This window comes from Telopea speciosissima, chromosome 2, assembly GCF_018873765.1.
Source record: "Telopea speciosissima isolate NSW1024214 ecotype Mountain lineage chromosome 2, Tspe_v1, whole genome shotgun sequence".
Taxonomy (NCBI): Eukaryota; Viridiplantae; Streptophyta; class Magnoliopsida; order Proteales; family Proteaceae; genus Telopea; species Telopea speciosissima.
Genome location: NC_057917.1, coordinates 48,186,706 through 48,192,705, shown reverse-complemented (window position 1 = coordinate 48,192,705; position 6,000 = coordinate 48,186,706). Strand labels below are relative to the sequence as shown.

At 38.2% G+C, this 6,000-nt stretch overlaps 1 pseudogene; it reads left to right on the top strand.

Annotated features, from left to right (window-relative positions):
- The first annotated feature begins 1,478 nt into the window (after positions 1–1,478).
- LOC122650793 lies at positions 1,479–2,526 on the top strand (annotated as a pseudogene).
- Positions 2,527–6,000: the final 3,474 nt, after the last annotated feature.

Here is a 6,000-nt window from a genome sequence, read left to right as displayed (position 1 = left end):
ACAGCAAACTAACACCATTACTATAAAGGGGGTGATTTGAGTTTTTTCAAAAACTAGGGGGTGATCTGAGTTTCGTTTGAAAACGAGGGGATGATGTGTAATTTATCATAGATTATATTTTGATTTAGTTGTGTTATTTCATTTTTACCATTGTAATTAGTTTAATCAATTTCGTAATCTTGTATTTTTAGTTTAATCTCATTTGTAGACCATTTGGAATTTCTTGTAGTATTGTTTTAGTATAATTGATGTTAGCATACTGCACTATGACTTAGTTTAGTATAACATACACTTTGGGTTTAGGTTCTCATACATGGGCCTAGATACCTAGTATAGGACAATTGACCTATTCAATAAGATATATGCAGTGTTAAGTCACTGGCCCTAGGGTCAGGTAGGTTGGGTGCCTAACCCCTTGCAATCTTGTAAATTGACACTTGCTCAGAATTTTGGACGTGAACTAGTCTCTTAATATGAGTCATTTAGCTTTATCTCTTCAAAAAAGAAGAGATGCGTCTTGGATCCTAGACCCTTTCACCTGGGTGGCAACTCCCACCATAGTACAAAAATTCGTCTTGTTTGGGTGTTTTGACCAACCAAAATCTCAGCAAGACAATGCATTTTTTTTTTGATTTGATGTTTCGGTGGGCAAATGGCCATATTGGCTCTGAAACTTTAAGAGAAGCTTATTTTAGGATTTATAAAAACATTTAAATCTTCAAATTATATTTTTTTTAAATAAAAACACCCAATTTGTTGTTTTGGATTTGCACCGTTGGTTGATAGTAAACATCGAACCCTTCCTCCAACAAAACAAAAAAAAAACGTTGAACCCTTATGTAATATTGACTATTCTACACATTATTTGAGTGCTATAAGGCATAATTGGCACATAAAGTAAGTAAATTATGCAATAATGGATGAAGACATATAATATTGAATAGTTATTTAAGAAATAGTTAAAGACTTAAAAATAGAAACTACAAAGTACAGTGAAATGCATACAACGTTGACTCATAACCCAAGTACAGTGAACAGTACATGCCATAGACATACTAATCAAGATCTTACCGAAATCTCGATGAATTTTTGAATTATACCCAGAATTATCCCCGTCTCATTTAGTATTCAGTCCCAAAAATCAGCTCCTGGAAGCATTCCATTTCCTGGTTGTTGTCCCAAATTAACACCCTTAACTCGGATTTTTTTCTCCTCCAATTCTGACACCCTCCAATTCCTCCAATTCCACTCCCGATGGCCACCACGTGGCCAAAATTAATCCTACGGTCCATTTAAAAAATTACCTTTTTGCTTTTCCCAAAAAGCAACTTTGCTTCACTTTCCCGCTATTATCTCTCTCCTCTCTACCTATGGAACCTGCGTGCGACAGGGACGAGACTCCAGAGCCTGCCGGAGTTTAAAATCCGACCATTCATCTCTCCTCTCTAGATCTGCAACCAGAGGAAGAAGCGCAGAAGATGAACGGAGAGAGCAAATGGGTTTGCTCCGATGCCGGTTCCGGGGGCGATAGTGACAACGACGGTTGTGGAAGACTGGGATGGTGGGAAGGATTGAGCCTTGAGATTTTGGCTTTGATTTTTGTTCGAATTCCAGCAGAGCAGTTGGTTCAGGAGGTCCAACTGGTCTGCAAATCGTGGCGAGAGACCATCGCTGCTCCTTACTGCTGGACCGACATTGATGTCGAGAAGTGGTCTCGCCGGTGCAGCAGCACCGATGCCACCGATTCTTTAGTTTGTCGCCTTGTCCGTCGTAGCAGAGGCTCTTTTCGACTCCTCTTACATGCTTGGTGACTCCGGTTTCTCTTACGTAGCCAACTAGTAATTATCAACTTTCCTTTTTCGTTTTTCGTTCATTTTTCATCGGCTCTCTTATTTCTTCAATCTTCCTTAGAAGAAATGAATCCTGGGTTTCAGTTTATTGAGATTTCCATTTCTGGTTTTTTCCTTTTGGGGTTCTGCAAATGCAGTGGGAGATGCTTGAAGGTTTTGAAAATTCCAATGAGCAAGGTGACCGATAGGATAGTGGTGAAACACGCTGAATCGCTCTCAAAAGTGTCATTATTGGATATCAGTTACTGCTTGAAGATCACTTGCAAAGGTCTTGCTACTTTGGGGCTGCACTGCAAGTCTTTGGTTCATTTGAGGAGAAACATGCCACCTCCACCGCCACCAGAATTGGAGTGGCCTGCAGCAGCGGCGGCTTCTCAAGTAGACGATGGTGCGGCCATGGCTATTGCCGATACAATGCCAGGGCTCTGTGAACTTGAGCTTGGATATGGCCACTTCAGTGACCGAGGAGAAGTTGGAAGGCAATCTTGAGGAGAAGTGTGGTCGTCTCGCCATCTTCAGGAGCCCTGGGATGCCAAATTTGATGATTTACCATTGTCTGACAATGGTAGTGATGCTGAAGAAGATGATGCCTCAGAATTCTCATCTTCGGACTCAGAACAAAGTGATGCATAGCTTACCAGTTCATCTCCTTTTTGTTTTTTGATTTTTGGTAAATTGGACTAGATACCTATTCCAGTGAGTTAACCACTCTTCCCACTTCACATTCATGTGATGGTTGTGTCTTAAGTCTTCTTTGGTTTTATTGTACTTGAACACTGTGATGAGAGTCCAGCAATTTCTGTTAGTTGTGGCCTGCCATGTATTTCTCTTTCCCCTGCATATCCCCCATTGAAATTTGGAAGTGCAGATTGTTCGGATTTCAGTCTTCTATTCATGAACTTCAGCATATCATATTATGTGATTTTGAATTATAATGTGGTGATGAAAATATACTCCTTAAGCTTATTATGAAACCACAAAATCACAGCTTAACTTGATAATTTCCCATTGACTGCCAAGAACTTGGCAGCTTGACAAATTTTACTGGAGCAATGGGTGAATATAACCATGAAATGATCTGGCTATTTTATTTTCATTCAATGGATGAATATACCCATGAAATGATCTGGCTTTTTATGAACTATCATTGATTTTATGAGTGTCCCTATCTATGCAGGAGTGGCATGAGTTCTCAATCTTTTGGGGATCTGTCCATGACTTTGTGGGATTACATCAGGAAGTCTCATCTCCAGTTTGTTACCTTCATCAGGTCTGATATCAGACGAGGACATTCAAGTGCTTGAAGAATACAACAAAATTCGACATACCATATTCTCTCGTAATTTGGCCAAGAATGTCATTCTAACTGCTAGCAGCAAACAAGGAGGCATTAGTGATTCTCAGTTTGACCCACTCCATGTCCTTGAAGAAGGCATTTTCACTTACTGGGCACCTGAAGAGTATCAATCTGGTTAGGAAATAAATTTTGACTTTGGGTAATCTTTATCATATAATGTGTTGCAAGTTCAAGAGCCCATCCACATGGGCCAGCGGATCATTGAGTTCCATCTTGATATTCATACTGAAGAAGATGAGTGGAAGACAGTATTAGGTGGCACAACTGTGGGATATCGAAGGGTGAAAGACATGTTTTTTATTGTAACCAATTGTTGTTGCCTGAAAGGCATGTTTTTTATTTCACTCCCCCTCCTCCCCCAAAGAAAAAAGAAAATAATTCATGGTCAACCATGTTTAACAAGCTCAAATGAGTTAATTAATCATAGGCTTGAAGACTATGAGCTCTCAGTCTGCTGTTCTGTAACTTCCATATCTGCTTTGTTACATTATTGAGTTCTACAACTTTCAATGGAGGTATTATGCAAACTAGTTCTGAAAATTATAAATTGCCTTTCCACAATATTTCTTAAAGCACCCTTGCTGATAAGAGAATCCTTTTCTACTGATTGGTAATTGGAAACAGCTGCTTGATTGCTTCCCTGAAGGTTTACATTTAAATTATGTAAACTTCAATCATACCTACCATCACCATGAGAAGACTTTAGTTTTTTGGATTTTAAATGCACTACTTATCCATGCCATTTCAATCCATTTTAGAGTTGGAAAATGAGTTAATATATTCAGCATCTGCCATCTTAAGGCTTTGATAATATGCCAGTTATTGATTTGCAGCATTTGAAGAGTGTCTCAAAAATTCCAGGTTACTAGAAGAAAAGAAGTTTTGAGGGAAGTGTTGATCTCAGATTGGATGTAACCTTAATAAATATAAATGGAAAGTTACTAGTGTAACAAGAGAATGTTGGATCTACAACACCACCAACAACTAAACTAATCTGTAATTCCACATCCTAATGCAGGTACAAATAAAAATTGGGTAATTATTATGGATTGGAACATTTAATTACCAACTGTTCAATTGGTACCTGCATTCGGGTGGTATTGATTCAATTGGAAAGAAGGAAGTAATAAAAGTGGAACAGTAAGTAGTGAATCACCATAAAGCCATCCCATCATCAGTGAATGAGGTAGTGCTTGATTGGCATAAGTTAAAGGAGGAGGATTCATCATCATTTAAATCTGTGATTTAGGATGCAAGAGAGCTGGCAAAATCTTTGATGAGTGGAAACCTTGAAAAAAGATGGGAGATCATAATAGGTATGTGGTTGGAAATGCTGGCAGTTTTTTTCACCCAAAAACTATGAAGAAGAGAAGAAGAGATGAAAGAAGACGAAATCAGTATTTGCAGAAACATGCAATAGATGAATCCCACACTCCAGGAAAACCCAAAATCCAAATCCAAATTAGAACACACTTTCAAGTCCTGTTGAGAAAAATATACAACAACAATACTAGTGAACAGATTACATAACCATTAACCAATATTTCCATTCATCCACACAAAGCAACACCAACTTGTTCCTCATCAGGAACAAAAAAAAAACCAAGCTTATTCATATCAGCATCCCCTCTTTGTCCAAAAATGTCGACCATCAGTTGGGCAATCCAAGCTTATCCAGATTGGAACTTCTTCACTCCATCAAGCAGCCAAAAACTGTATCTGCATCAAATTTTCAACAAAGAAACCAAATTGTTTACCAAAGAGAAAAAAAACAAAGAAATCCAATTAAGGTTGGTGGAAGTCTGGGTTGGTTCATGATGCAAACCCTTACTTGAAAATAAGGATTCTCTTATGTTTTGGTTTGTTCACTTTTCCAAACTATTAATGTAGGGGACAAAACCCAAATCCTCTGTATCACATAAATCCTATATGCACTCATAAATTGGCACTTAGTGTGAAACCCGGTCAAATTTCGGAATAAATTTGAACTTTTGGAATCTGTGTGATTTCAAGTTCTGGTTCAACTTTGCCCATACTAGCCTCTAAGTTGTGGGCCGTCTTGATTAAGAAATTCAGACCTATCTCATGACTCGTCTGTAAAGGCATTCCGATCAGCCAACCACCGTGGCCTTAATTGAGTCTGAGGTGTCTAGTGAAAGACAACACATAAGCGTGGCATGCTGGGTTGATGGCCTGCGAAGCCTCTCTCTGTCTTAAGCCGAATCTTAGGTAAGAATCCCATTTTATATGTATATGTTGTATTTTTAATTAATTAGTGTATTAGGGGCAGAATAATAATTTTTACTTTGTGGGACCCCGCACCAGAGCTACTTGTGTCAGGTCTGCTGGCTAGACAGGCTGCAGGACCTCCCCCTTAATTAAACTCAATATAAGTATAATTTAAAATATATTTATATAACGTTTTGTACAACCAAATAGAGTTAGAAAGGTATTTTAGTAAAATTGACCATGTGGGACCCACTTTCCCAGTAGGCAATGCTGTCCCCGATAGTGACCCGTACTCGGATGACCTTTAATGTCGCCCGACATCGAATTATGGATAGAATAGTATATTAAATACAAATTTCAGATATATAAACTGTTATAGAAATTGATTTAAATCTAATTTCAGTCAAAAAGACTGAAATGCCCTTTAGTGCTTAAATGCCATTACCATATATATATATATATACATATAACCTTCTCTTCACTATTACAATCACAACAAACTAAAGGGGCTGAGAGAAACGAATTCTCTCTTGGAAGAACCAGAAAGCAAGAAGGAAAAATAGA